The sequence below is a fragment of the Rattus norvegicus genome, chromosome 6 (genome assembly GCF_036323735.1).
Source record: "Rattus norvegicus strain BN/NHsdMcwi chromosome 6, GRCr8, whole genome shotgun sequence".
NCBI lineage: Eukaryota > Metazoa > Chordata > Mammalia > Rodentia > Muridae > Rattus > Rattus norvegicus.
Genome location: NC_086024.1, coordinates 8655656 through 8671342, shown reverse-complemented (window position 1 = coordinate 8671342; position 15687 = coordinate 8655656). Strand labels below are relative to the sequence as shown.

The 15687-nt window shown below is 39.9% G+C and overlaps 1 pseudogene; it reads left to right on the top strand.

The window, feature by feature from the left end:
- Positions 1–1748: 1748 nt before the first annotated feature.
- Positions 1749–3859, top strand: Gys1-ps1 (glycogen synthase 1, pseudogene 1; annotated as a pseudogene).
- The last annotated feature ends 11828 nt before the right edge of the window (positions 3860–15687 follow it).

The window sequence follows — 15687 nt, the reverse complement described above, 5'->3', positions numbered from 1 at the left end:
TTTGTTTGGTATAGGTATCTTCCTTATATTGGAGTTTTCCTTCTAGAATTCTCGGTAAGGCTGGATTGGTACATAGATACTGTTGGAATTTGGCTTTGTCCTAGAATATTTTTCTTTCTCCATCTATGTTGATTGAGAATTTTGCCGGGTATAGTAGCCTGGGCTGGCATTTTTGTTCTCTTGGTCTGCAAGACCTCTGACCAGGCTCTTCTAGCTTTCACAGTCTCTGTTGAGAATTCTGGTGTAATTCGGAAATTTGCCTTTGCATGTTACTTGTCCCTTTTCCCTCGCAGCTTTTAATATTCTTTTTTGTTCTGTGTGTTTAGTGTTTTGACTATTATATGGCAACAGGACTTTTTTCTTATCCCATTTATTTGGTGTTCTGTGGGCTTCTTGTATGTTTATGGGCATCTCTTTCTTTAGGTTTTCTTCTATAATTTTGTTAAAGAGATTTACTGGCCCTTTAAGTTGTGAGTCTTCACTCTCTCAGAAATACTTTGAGATGTTTACTACTTCACTTAAGCTTTGATTCTGAAGCAACCACACTAGAGAATTAATGTTGAATTTAGGACTGATTTTCTGCTTTCAAGCTCATAAGCATGCAGTATCCATGGAAGCTAGAGATGGTGTTGGGTGTCCAGGAGCAGGAGTTGCAGGTGGTTGTGTGGGTGCTGGGAACTGAACTCAAGTATTTTACAAGAGCAGTACCTGAGCATAACTACTGAGTAGTCTCTCCAGCCAGCAGAAAGACAGCATTTTTGTTAACTACATAGAGAAGTCAATTATAAGTCTTATATCTATGATTCAGGAAACATAAGGAAGGGGAGAGGAGAAAGACGATAAATCCTATAAGAGCATAAAGACTGCTGTGAAATGGTTTCAACTAGAGATTGCTACATAATACAGCTAGAGCAGCAATATCAATGGAGATGGCAACATGAAAAGGGGGAAATGGGGTCTGAACCCAACCCCAGACAAAGAACTACAGATAACCAGTATCTCCTGGAAGGAAAATTAGTTTCTACCCCCTTGTTTCATTGTCCAAATCAGTGTTGACATCTTTGAAACCATTCACTCAACAAAAGCAGACTAGGTTATACACACACACACACACACACACACACACACACACACACACACACACATTTTTCATATATACAATTATGTATGTATGAAAATGAAAATTTGAAAGAATAATTGTAATAGGTTCAAAGTAACTTAATAAGAAAATTGAAAAAATGGTTATTCATCAGTCTTAGTTTCTTACTTTAAAAAAAATCTATGAAAATATACACATACAGTGGAAGAATAATAATAAAAACAGCTTAAGACCTCAAATAGAATAAAGAAGAAAACTGGAAAACACTGAAACAGGAAAATCTGGAAATGCAAAATTTTAAAACTTGATTTGGAAACTAAGAGACAAGGCTTATGAACAGAATACAAGAGATGTAAGAGGAATCTCAGACATTGAAGACAAGATAGATTAAATGGATATATAATCAAAGAAAATGTTAAATCTAAAAGAAGATGTGTTGCAAGACAACCAGAAAATATGGGACACTAGTGTCTCTACTCACCCTACCTGAGTAGGAGCACTCTGGGGCAGAGGTGAAATAGGAAACAGCGTCCCTTGCAAGCTTCCTGAGGAACACCTGCTAACCCGGCTGCTCACCAAGTCTGGTACATTCCCAGCTGTCCTCTCCAGTTTCCATTTTTGATGCTCAAAGTACCTGCCTGCAGTAGCCATGCCTCTCAGCCATAGTCTCTCTACGTTCTTGCTTCCAGGATTGGAAGACTGGGAGGATGAATTCAACCCAGAAAACACAGTGCTTTGTGAGGTGGCTTGGGAGGTGGCCACCAAAGTGGGTGGCATCTACACGGTGCTGCAGACAAAGGCGAGGGTGACAGGGAATGAATGGGGTGACAGTTAGTATCTGGTGGGACCATACACACACAGAGCGCCATGTGAGGACACAGGAGCCCCTAACTCCTGATCTGAAGAGAACTCTGGATTCCATGAACAACAAGGACTGTAAGGTGTATTTTTGGCATTGACTGATTGAGGGTGGTCCCTGGTGGTGCTCCTGGATGTGGGGCCCTCAGTCTGGGCCATGGAGCACTGGAATGGTGAACTTTGGGAAACTTGCTATATCGGGGAACCCTGATAAGACCGTAAGGGTAATGGTGCTGTCCTGTTTGGCTTCCTTATCACTTGATTCCTGGGTGAGTTACTGGTCCAGAAAGAAAAAAAGTCATATGTGGTTGCCCACTTTCAGGAATGGTTGGCAAGCATTGGTCTGTGTCTGTGCTGTGCCTGGTGCTTGGTGCTTGTGGGTGGCAAACATCTTCACTACTCACTCCATGCTGCTGGAGCACTACCTGTGTGCTGGTGCTGTGGACTTCTATAACAACCTGGAGAATTTCAATGTAGACAAAGAAGCAGGTGAGAGGCAGATCTAACATCCGTATTGCATGGAACATGCAGCAGACCACTGTGTTCATGTCTTCACTATGGTGTCCCATATCACCGCGAATGAGGTTCAATACCTCCTGAAGAGGAAACCAGATATTGTGAGCCCCAGAGAACTGAATGTAAAGAAGTCCTCTGCTATGCATGTATTCCAGAGCCTTCATGCTCAGAGCAAAGCACGACTCCAGGAGTTTGTGCATGGCCATTTTTATCGGCTCCCAGATTTCAACCTAGACAAGATTTTGTATTTCTTTATGAGTTTTCCATCAAGTGTGCTGATATGTTCCTGGAGGCCTTGGTTTGGCTCAAGTATCTGCTCAGAGTTAATGGCAGTGAGAAAACAGTTGTTGCATTCATCATACTGGCTTGGACCAACAATTTCAACATGGAAACCCTGAAGGGCCAAGCTGTGCAGAAACAGCTATGGGACATAGCAAATACAGTCAAGGAGAAATTTGGGAGGAAACTCTACGAATCCTTATTAGTGGGGAGCTTCCCAGACATGAGTAAGATGTTGGACAAGGAGGACTTCACTATAATAAAAAAAGGCACCTTTGCCACACAGCGGCAGTCTTTCCCACCTGTGTGTACCCACAATATGCTAGATGACTTCTCAGACCCTATCTTGACCACCATTTGCCAAATTGATCCTTTCAACAGTAGTGCAGACCATATAAAGGTGATTTTTCACGGAGAGTTCCTTTCTTCTTCAAGCTCTATACTCCCCGTGGACTGTGAAGAGTTCGTCTGTGGCTATCACCTTGGGGTCTTCCCCTTCTATTATGAGCCCTGGGGCTACACATCAGTGGAGTGTATGGCCATGGACATCCCCAACATTTCTACTAACCTTCCCTCAGTTACAATATTTACATTCTAGATCGGAGGTTCCGCAGCATGGATGATTCATGATCACTACTCACCTCCTTCCTGTACAGTTTCTGCCAGCAGAGCCAGTAACGGCGCTTCATCCAACAGAATTGCGCAGAACGATTGTCAAATTTGTTGGTTTGGAAGTATCTAGGCCGGTACTACATATCTGTGCACCACATGGCTCTGGCTAAGGCTTTTCCAGACCACTTCAGCTATGAGTCTGATGGGGTAGATGCAACCCAGGGACAACCACAGCCAGCCTCCATGCTCCCATCGCCCTCATTGTCTCTATACTTCAGCCCACATTAGAGTGAGAATGAGGGAGATCAAAAAGATGGATCTCTGGGGGAAGACAGTGAGCATAGTTATGATGAGAAGAGGCTGCCAAGGACTGCCAGAACATCCACAGGAGGAAGCAAGAGACACAACTTAGTGGACACTGGGCCGTCCAGCTCACTCAGCACAGCCACTGAGCCCCTGAGTCCTACCAGTTTGCTGTGCAAGGAGCACAACTAAGCACCTCCCACCCCATCCCAACCCCATTACCTGCCTGTTCTGTGCCCCTCTGGCAAAGGGCCTATGTTGATGGGAGGGTGCCTGAAACCCACTCCACACTCTGAGTAGCACTCCTACCCAGTGTGGTCCATAGGCCAACTCTGTTTCAGACACTCCAGCCCTTTGGCTTCAATATCGGAGTTTCTGCCCTCCAGCCACTTTGCCTTTCTTGGATTGCAGAATGCATTCTTTAACCCTCATGTGGAGTCTCCAGGCATAGACTGGGTCCAAGAGGCCAGGAATCTGCCATTGATTTTCACTGCCAGAAATTTTTGTTTTGTTTTGTTTTTCTTTTCTTTCCTTTTTTGGGGGGGAAGGGATTCTTTTTAGTTTACATTTCAAATGTTATCCCCTGTCCCGGTTTCCCATCCACAAACCTCCTATCCCATTCCCCCTTCCCTGCATCTATGAGGGTGTTTCCCCACTCACCCACCCACTCAGCCTTTCCTGCCTCCGTGCCCTGACATTAGCCTACACCGTGCTTCGAGACTTGGTAGGACCAAAGGCTTTTCCTCCCATTGGTGCTTTAACAAGTGCATCCTCTGCTACATATGCAGCTGGAGATATGGGTCTGTCTTCATATGTACTCTTTCGATGGCAGTTTAGTCCATGGGAGCTCTGGTTGGTTGGTATTGCTTTTATTATGGGGTTGCAAACCCCTTCAGCTCCTTCAATCCTTTCCCCAACTCCTCCAATGGGAACCCCGTTCTCAGTTCAATGGTAGACTGGGAGCAACCACCTCTACATTTCTCATGCTCTGACAAAACCGCTCATAAGACAGCTATATTAGGCTCCTGTTAGCTTGCACTTCTTGGCATCAGCAATATTGTCTGGGTTTGGTGAATGCCAGAGTTTTAAGGACACCTTGTCTGTTGGTTTCCAGGCTTCTTCATTTGACCCTATAATCATACCAAGTATGCCCGCGCCCTGGTACTACCTCATGTTAGAACCTGTGTGTTTTCCCTACAACTGAAACAGCCAAATTCAGAGTTAGAGCATTTCAATGACTAACAAAATTAAATACTAGCTGGTGAGGTAGTTCAGTTGGCAGATTGCTTGCTTAGCATGCTGGAAGCCCTGGGATCTAGCTCTAGAACCTCATAAACCTGGTGTGGCGAACCACATCTGTAATACCAGCACTCAGTAGGTAGAGGTCTAAGGATCAGGAGTTAAAGGTCATCCTCTACTATATAGGGAGTTCAAGGTCAAGCAGGGCAACATGAGAGACATTGTTTCAAAAACAAAGTAATGCTTAATGGTTCTCTGTTTCAATCCATGAGTAAGATGCCAGACATGCAGCAAGGTTGGTTTTCCTAGATATGTCCTGTTCATTTCCTAAAAAGACAATGCAGAGTTGAACCAGACACCTTTCTTCATTTGTCTGGACCAGACTGTAGTCTTTTCCTTGGTCCAGTGACCCCTCTAGGAAATGCCTCCATTGAAGGCAGCATGTTTGTCAACCCTACAACTGCTCAGCCCACTGTGAAATCACAAGGTTCTGGGTCCCAGTGGCTGAATCACCAGTCTTGTCACTGTGCTGCACTATGGTCCCCTTTCCTGAAACAAAACCAAGCTCATTTGCTTCTTAAAGCCCCTCAAGTACCTCAAGACCTTTCTGCCTGAAAACTTCATCCTGCCCCCCAGCTTCAGTAAATAGGCAGACCCACCCTCATCTGTGCTGTGTCTGTCCTAGTGCCTTGGTTTGCATTTGGGAGGAGAATGGAATGTATGTGATTGGAGACTGTCCAGAGTTGAAAAAAATACACCTGTATTTAAGAATGCCATAAAAGGGGTTGGGGATTTAGCTCAGTGGTAGAGCGCTTGCTTAGCAAGCGCAAGGCCCTGGGTTCGGTCCCCAGCTCCGAAAAAAAAAAAAAAAAAGAATGCCATAAAAATATGGGGCACTATGAGAAGAACAAATCTAAGGAATAATTATAAATCTGTAAGAATAAATCTATAGTAATAAAGGAAGGAAAAGAAATCCAGGTCATAGGCATAGAAAGTATTTTAATCCAAAACCAAATATTAAATGAAAACTTCCCTGGGGTTGGGGATTTAGCTCAGTGGTACAGCGCTTGCCTACAAAGCGCAAGGCCCTGGGTTCAGTCCTCAGCTCCAAAAAAAAAAAAAAAAAAAAAAAAAAAAAAAACAAAGAAAGAAAGAAAACTTCCCTAACCTAAAGAAGGAGATGGTTATGAAGTTAAAAAGAGTGTGTAGATCAACAAGTATTAGAACCAGTAAAGAAAGCAACCTCAGCATGTAATAACAAAAACATTGGATGTACTGAATATAGAAAAGATATTAAAAGATGTGTAGCATATAATGGTAGACCTATTATAATCACTCATGTCTTGTCAGTGGGAGCTCTAAAATCCATAAGGTCCTGGACAGAAGTGCCACACACTTTACAAGACCATAGATGCTAGCCCAGCAAAATTTTCAATGATTATAGAGGCAAGAAAATAAGATCTTTCATAAGGCCAAATTTAAACAACATCTTTCTACAAATTCACCCCTACAGAAGGTGCTAAAAGGAAAACTCCAATCTAAGAAGGTTAACTATATCCATGAAAACACAGATAAATAATGTCACACCAGCAAAATCAAAACAAAAACAGTCAACACCATTACCAATACCACCACCAACAACAACAAAAGCATGCCAACAAGAATCAACAATCATTGATACTTTCCAATATTAATGGTCTCAATTTCCCAATGAATAGATATGAACAAACATAATGGATGAAAAATAGGATCTATTATTCTGTTATATGTGAGAAAAATACTTTAATATCAAGAATAAATATCTTCTCAGTGTAAAATGATGGAAAATAGTATTTCAAATAAATGAACCTAAGAAGCCAGTGGGTGTAGCCATTTCAGTATCTGACAAATAGACTTCAAACCAAAACTAATAAGAAGAGAGAGGAAAGGATACTACATACTCATAAGGAAATATCTGCCAAGAGGACATTGCAATTCTTAGCATTTATGCATCAAACACAGAGGCAACAGTCTTTAAAAGAAACACTATTACAGCTTAAATCATATACTCATCTTCACAAAACATTAATGGGAGACTTTAGTAACACTCTTGGTCTTGCCAAATAGACAGGTCTTCCACATCAGAACTAAATAGAGAAATGTTAGAGATGACTAGCATTATGATCCAAATGGACTTAACAGATATTTACTGCATATTTCATTTACACATGCAAGCACACACACACACACACACACACACACACACACATTCTCATGCACATGCACGCATATACATACTTGTACACAAAAATATTTACTTCTCAACACCACATGAACTTTTTACAAAACTTAACATATTCATACAAAATGCATGTCTGAACAGATACAAGAAAATTAAAATAACTTCCTGCATCCTATCCTATTAAAGCTGGATATCAACAACTACAGAAATAACAGAAAGCTTATAAACTCATGGATACCAAACAATTCACTACTGAATGAAAATCAGTTAATACAGGAATTAATTAAAGACATTCTAGAATGGAATGAAAATGAATAAACAATGCAACCAAATTTTAGAAATCAGTGAATGCTGCTTTAAGGGGCAAGTTTATAGCAATAAATGTCTACCTAAAAAAAATGGAAAGATCTTATGCTAGTAACATAACAGCAAAACTGAAAACTCCAGAACAAAAAGAAACCATAGCCAAAAGGAGTAGAAGTCAAGCAAATAATCCTGGGGCTGAAGTAAAACATAGAAACAGCAAACAAACAACTTGAAAGGAATGAGTTGGCCTGAGCCAGCCTGACTCTAGCAGTTTAGAAGACCAGCCCTGGGTTTCTATTTCCCAGAACTGGGCAAGTCAGTTACTGGAACAACTACAAGCTTATATCAAAGAGATACCCCTTTTCAGCTTGTGAAAATACAGTTGGCCCAACATGTGGGCAAGAGGTCAAGAGCTAACCTTCTTTGGCATGAAGCAAGAAGAGTTAGCATGAATCATAGCATCACCAGAGCCCAGAGACAGAACCAGCAATCATGATACAGATTACCTACCCCTCCCTGATGTTCCTCCTCCCTTTCTTTTTCTTTTTCTTCTTATCATCCTATCAAAAGTGATCTATAGATTCAATGTAATCATCAAGAAAATTCTTTACAGATCCTGAAAGGACAACTCTCAACTTCATATAGTAATATAAAAAACACAGAATAGCTAAAAATAATACTAAATTGAGAAAGAACTCTTGAAGGTATCACCATCCCTGACCTCAAGATGTACTCTAGAGCTGTAGTCATTCAAATAGCATTGTATTGGCACAAAAAGAGAAATGCTGATCAATGGAATTAGATTTAAGATCCAGATACAAATCCATGTACTTATCAGTACATAATTTATAGTAAAGAAGCTGGAAATATACTTCAGAAAACAGACAGCATCTTCAACAAATGGTGTTGGTCAAACTGAATGTCTGCATGTAGAACAGTGCAAATTGATCAATACTTCTAAACCTGCACAAGGCACAACTTAAGAAGGAGCAACAACATAAAATGAGATATATTCAACCTGATAGAAGTAAAGGAGAGGAATAGTCTTATCCTCATTGGCACAGGAACAAAACTCTTGAGTAGTGCACCATTGGCACAGGCACTAAGATCAGAAATTAATAAATAGGGTCTCAAAAAACTGAGACATTTCTGCATGGCAAAGGACACTGTTTTTAGGACAAAGCACCAACAAAGGAATGGCAAAAGATTTCTACCAACTATACATCCAACAAAGGACTTATATACAAACTACAAAAAGAACTCAAAAAATTAGATATCAAAAAAACAAGTAACCCTATTTAAAAATACAATATAGATCTAAACAGATAATTCTAACAGAGGAATCTTAAGTGGTTGAGAAACACTTAAAAATATTCAACATTCTTAGTTTGCTGAATATATATAAAACATATTTTATTTGTTCTTTTATATTAGATATTTTCTTTCTTTATATTATATTTATTTACATTTATATTTCCAGTTTTCCTTCTGGAAACTTCCTATCCCATCCCCTACACCCTGCCTCCATGAGGATGCTGCCCCACTCAACTACCCACTCTCTCCTGCCTCCAGCATTCCCCTATACTGGAGCATCCAGCTTTTACAGGACCAAGGGCCTCTCCTCCCATTGATGTCAAGTAAGGCCATGCTCTGCTACATATGCGGCTGGAGCCATGAGTTGCCCAAGTGTACTCTTTGGATGATGGTTTAGTCCCTAGGAGCTCTGGGGTGTTTGGTTGGTTGATATTGTTGTTCTTCCTATGGGGTTGCAAAACCCCTGTGCTACCTCAGTACTTTCTCTGACTTCTCCTTTAGCAACCCTGTTCTCAATCCAATGATTTGCTGCGAGCATCTGCCTCTGTATTTGTCAGGTGCTGGCAGAGCCTCTCAGGAGACAGCTATATCAGGCTCCTGTCAGCATTTACCTCTTGGCATCCCCAATATTGACTGGGTTTGGTGACTGCATGTGGGACAGATCCACAGGTGGGGCCATCTCTGGATGGCCTTTCCTTCATTCTCTGCTCCACACTTTCTCTCCTGTATTTCATCTTGTGAGTAGTTTACTCCCCCTTCTAAGAAGTACTGAAACATCCACACTTTTGTCTTTCTTCTTCTTGAGCTTCATATGGTCTGTAATTGTATCTTTATATATTTATATGTAAAATTCATCCATGATTTTCTTGTTTGTGATGTTTACTACTTCCATTTTTCACCTTTTATGTGGCTACTTTAATTTGTTTGAATGCTCTACTTCCAATATGTCAATAAATCACAAATTGAATATTCATTCTGTTGGAAGATTATTTAATTGTTATCCATTTGCTACAAAAACAGCCCACTACAACTATAATGTATATGTGAAATATTGAAACACTGAGGTTTGGATATTAATAGACACTACAAAATTTAATAGATAATATCAAAGTAATTTCTGCATTTGGGAAAACAATCTTATCAACACAGCAAAAGAGATTTATTTTCTACATAAAACATAATGGTATAAGTCTTAATTTTAATTGTATCTACTTACTTAGTTTTTAAATAATAGCATTTTAATTTTAGTTTTGCATATTCCCACCAATGTCAGGGTTAAGAAATGTTCCAATGTTTACAGGATTTTAGATATTCTCACTTGAGTGTGCCCATTCTAGATAATTCATATTTTGTTATTGTTTTTTCTTTATTCATAGCCTAGAGTAGTCCTGATTATGTACTCTCTGACTCAGCCTGCCATAGGTACTATTTTTCCAGTGTAAATTTCTGAATTAGATGGGCAAAAATCATATAAACAAATAAAAACTAGAAATAAAAGTAAACAGAACATCTTATGCTTTGTACTGGAATATAATTAAATTTGTAGATATCACCCCTCAAAAGTTACAACTTTGTCTTCTGAAACGTGAAGAAATAAATTTTGAATTAAGGTTTGCAACATCAATCATGGAAGAAAAAACTAGTGATGAATTGATATTTTGATAATACTGTTGGTGGTAACCATTAACAACCATTCTACAAATATAGTTTTATTATAGACGATAACAAAATTTTTATTTAGACTTGAAAACCATTGACATGGACCTCTTTCTTATGGCCAATTTTGGGGTTCGACTCCTGCTTTTCTGGTAAAAATAGAAAGTCAAAATTCCAGGTTATCCTTATGCACCTAGCTCTGTACTTTATAGGAATTTATTTTATAAACACAGGTCATATCACTTGGTAACTCCAACTATTTTTAGCAGACATTCCACAGTCTGGTATGTCCACATAATTTAGACTGCACTTTCACCAGAAGCTTGTTAGCCTCTTCAGGGAACCCAGTACTGCCAAATCACAGCTTTTCTTCATGATCCATTAAATCCTAGGCTTTCCACTGCAACTGATATCTCTCCAATTGACTCTCACAGTGGCAAACCTTAACTACTTTTCATAATTTTTTTAGTTATATTGTTTATTTTGCTGATAAAGTCATTACCGTGTGGGAATCTATGACACATTATCTAATTTGACTGCCATCTTGAGAAGCAGCATTAGTACTTTTGGACCAGAGTTACCATGTCCTAACCCAGTGGAGACACTCCCTTAAAGATGTCACCTCAATGATACTTCTCTTAATCACAGCTGATCTTTCAGCACAGATAAACATACCAATTGTCTCAGTACAGCAAAGACTTCATTGCAGTGGTTTGGTTTCTTACTAATCACATACCAGTCTTTACCCCAGTTGACCAGAAACCAAATATGCTTCTTTCAAAAATAATAATCAGCTTCCTGGTTGCTGCCGCCGCAGAGAGCCCGTGGGCAGCACCCCGCGAGCAAACTTGAGCCTCGGAACCACAGGTAAGACCAACTTGTCTGTTGCAAGAAGGCTGCCTGGTGAAATCGGGACACACAGAGGCAGAATTCCTCTAGGACCGGGCACATCCTGTGTTTACCGGGAGTCCCACACCTGCGGATCCCGGCCCGCAGCAGCTGTCTACTCCCAGACCCCGTGGGAAAGAGACCTCACCGCCTAGTCAGGTGGGCTCCTGAGGCTGCATAAGCTCCCGGAAGGGGCGGCACAGGTCTTCCTGGTTGCTGCTACCGCAAAGAGCCCATGGGCAGCACCCCGCGAGCGAACTTGAGCCTCGGGACCACAGGTAAGACCAACTTTTCTGCTGCAAGAAAGCTGCCTGGTGAACTCAAGACACAGGCCCACAGGAACAGCTGAAGACCTGTAGAGAGGAAAAACTACACGACCGAAAGCAGAACACTCTGTCCCCATAACTGGCTGAAAGAAAACAGGAAAACAGGTCTACAGCACTCCTGACACACAGGCTTATAGGACAGTCTAGCCACTGTCAGAAATAGCAGAACAAAGTAACACTAGAGATAATCTGATGGCGAGAGGCAAGCGCAGGAACACAAGCAACAGAAACCAAGACTACATGGCATCATCGGAGCCCAATTCTCCCACCAAAACAAACATGGAATATCCAAACACACCAGAAAAGCAAGATCTAGTTTCAAAATCATATTTGATCATGATGCTGGAGGACTTCAAGAAAGACGTGAAGAACTCCCTTAGGGAAACACAGGAAAACATTAATAAACAAGTAGAAGCCTACAGAGAGGAATCGCAAAAATCCCTGAAAGAATCGCAGAAATCCCTGAAAGAATTCCAGGAAAACACAATCAAACAGTTGAAGGAATTAAAAATGGAAATAGAAGCAATCAAGAAAGAACACATGGAAGCAACCCTGGATATAGAAAACCAAAAGAAGAGACAAGGAGCTGTAGATACAAGCTTCACCAACAGAATACAAGAGATGGAAGAGAGAATCTCAGGAGCAGAAGATTCCATAGAAATCATTGACTCAACTGTCAAAGATAATGTAAAGCAGAAAAAGCTACTTGTCCAAAACATACAGGAAATCCAGGACTCAATGAGAAGATCAAACCTAAGGATAATAGGTATAGAAGAGAGTGAAGACTCCCAGCTCAAAGGACCAGTAAATATCTTAACAAAATGATAGAAGAAAACTTCCCTAACCTAAAAGAAGAGATACCCATAGACATACAAGAAGCCTAAAGAACTCCAAATAGATTGGACCAGAAAAGAAACACCTCCTGTCACATAATAGTCAAAACACCAAATGCACAAAATAAAGAAAGAATATTAAAAGCAGTAAGGGAAAAAGGTCAAGTAACATATAAAGGCAGAGCTATCAGAATCACACCAGACTTTTCGCCAGAGACTATGAAAGCCAGAAGATCCTGGACTGATGTTATACAGACCCTAAGAGAACACAAATGCCAGCCCAGATTACTGTATCCAGCAAAACTCTCAATTAACATTGATGGAGAAACCAAGATATTCCATGACAAAACCAAATTTACACAATATCTTTCTACAAATCCAGCACTACAAAGGATAATAAATGGTAAAGCCCATCATAAGGAGGCAAGCTATACCCTAGAAGAGGCAAGAAACTAATCGTCTTGGCAACAAAACAAAGAGAATGAAAGCACACAAACATAACCTCACATCCAAATATGAATATAACAGGAAGCAATAATCACTATTCCTTAATATCTCTCAACATCAATGGCCTCAACTTCCCAATAAAAAGAAATAGATTAACAAACTGGATACGCAACGAGGACCCTGCATTCTGCTGCCTACAGGAAACACACCTCAGAGACAAAGACAGACACTACCTCAGAGTGAAAGGCTGGAAAACAACTTTCCAAGCAAATGGTCAGAAGAAGCAAGCTGGAGTAGCCATTCTAATATCAAATAAAATCAATTCTCAACTAAAAGTCATCAAAAAAGATAAGGAAGGACACTTCATATTCATCAAAGGAAAAATCCACCAAGATGAACTCTCAATCCTAAATATCTATGCCCCAAATACAAGGGCACCTACATACGTAAAAGAAACCTTACTAAAGCTCAAAACACATATTGCACCTCACACAATAATAGTGGGAGATTTCAACACCCCACTCTCATCAATGGACAGATCATGGAAACAAAAATTAAACAGTGATGTCGACAGACTAAGAGAAGTCATGAGCCAAATGGACTTAATGGATATTTATAGAACATTCTATCCTAAAGCAAAAGGATATACCTTCTTCTCAGCTCCTCATGGTACTTTCTCCAAAATTGACCATATAACTGGTCAAAAAACGGGCCTCAACAGGTACAGAAAGATAGAAATAATCCCATGTGTGCTATCGGACCACCACGGCCTAAAACTGGTCTTCAGTAACAATAAGGGAAGAATGCCCACATATACGTGGAAATTGAACAATGCTCTACTCAATGATAACCTGGTCAAGGAAGAAATAAAGAAAGAAATTAAAAACTTTTTAGAATTTAATGAAAATGAAGGTACAACATACGCAAACTTATGGGACACAATGAAAGCTGTGCTAAGAGGAAAACTCATAGCGCTGAGTGCCTGCAGAAAGAAACAGGAAAGAGCATATGTCAGCAGCTTGACAGCACACTTAAAAGCTCTAGAACAAAAAGAAGCAAATACACCCAGGAGGAGTAGAAGGCAGGAAATAATCAAACTCAGAGCTGAAATCAACCAAGTAGAAACAAAAAGAACTATAGAAAGAATCAACAGAACCAAAAGTTGGTTCTTTGAGAAAATCAACAAGATAGATAAACCCTTAGCCATACTAACGAGAGGACACAGAGAGTGCGTCCAAATTAACAAAATCAGAAACGAAAAGGGAGACATAACTACAGATTCAGAGGAAATTCAAAAAATCATCATATCTTATTATAAAAAACTATATTCAACAAAACTTAAAAAACTTCAGGAAATGGACAATTTCCTAGACAGATACCAGGTACCGAAGTTAAATCAGGAACAGATAAACCAGTTAAACAACCCCATAACTCCTAAGGAAATAGAAGCAGTCATTAAAGGTCTCCCAACCAAAAAGAGCCCAGGTCCAGACAGGTTTAGTGCAGAATTCTATCAAACCTTCATAGAAGACCTCATACCAATATTATCCAAACTATTCCACAAAATTGAAACAGATGGATCACTACCGAATACCTTCTACAAAGACACAGTTACACTTATACCTAATCCACACAAAGACACAACAAAGAAAGAGAACTTCAGACCAATTTCCCTTATGAATATCGACGCAAAAATACTCAACAAAATTCTGGCAAACCGAATTCAAGAGCACATCAAAACAATCATCCACCGTGATCAAGTAGGCATCATCCCAGGCATGCAGGGATGGTTTTATATACGGAAAACCATCAAAGTGTTCCATTATATAAAAAAACTGAAAGAACAGAACCACATGATAATTTCATTAGATGCTGAGAAAGCATTTGACAAAATTCAACACCCCTTCATGATAAAAGTCCTGGAAAGAATAGGAATTCAAGGCCCATTCCTAAACATAGTAAAACCATATACAGCAAACCAGTTGCTAACATTAAACTAAATGGAGAGAAACTTGAAGCAATCCCACTAAAATCAGGGACTAGACAAGGCTGCCCACTCTCTCCCTACTTATTCAATGTAGTTCTTGAAGTTCTAGCCAGAGCAATCAGACAACAAAAGGAGATCAAGGGGATACAGATCGGAAAAGAAGAGGTCAAAATATCACTATTTGCAGATGATATGATAGTATATTTAAGTGATCCCAAAAGTTCCACCAGAGAAGTACTAAAGCTGATAAACAACTTCAGCAATGTGGCTGGGTATAAAATTAACTCAAATAAATCAGTTGCCTTCCTCTATATAGAAGAGAAACAAGCCGAGAAAGAAATTAGGGAAACAAAACCCTTCATAATAGACCCAAATAATATAAAGTACCTAGGTGTGACTTTAACCAAGCAAGTAAAAGATCTGTACAATAAGAACTTCAAGACACTGAAGAAAGAAACTGAAGAAGACCTCAGAAGATGGAAAGATCTCCCATGCTCATGGATTGGCAGGATTAATATAGTAAAAATGGCCATTTTACCAAAAGCAATCTACAGATTCAATGCAATCCCCATCAAAATACCAATCCAATTCTTCAAAGAGTTAGACAGAACAATTTGCAAATTCATCTGGAATAACAAAAAACCCAGGATAGCTAAAGCTATCCTCAACAATGAAAGGACTTCAGGGGGAATCACTATCCCTGAACTCAAGCAGTATTACAGAGCAATAGTGATAAAAACTGCATGGTATTGGTACAGAGACAGACAGATAGACCAATGGAACAGAATTGAAGACCCAGAAAT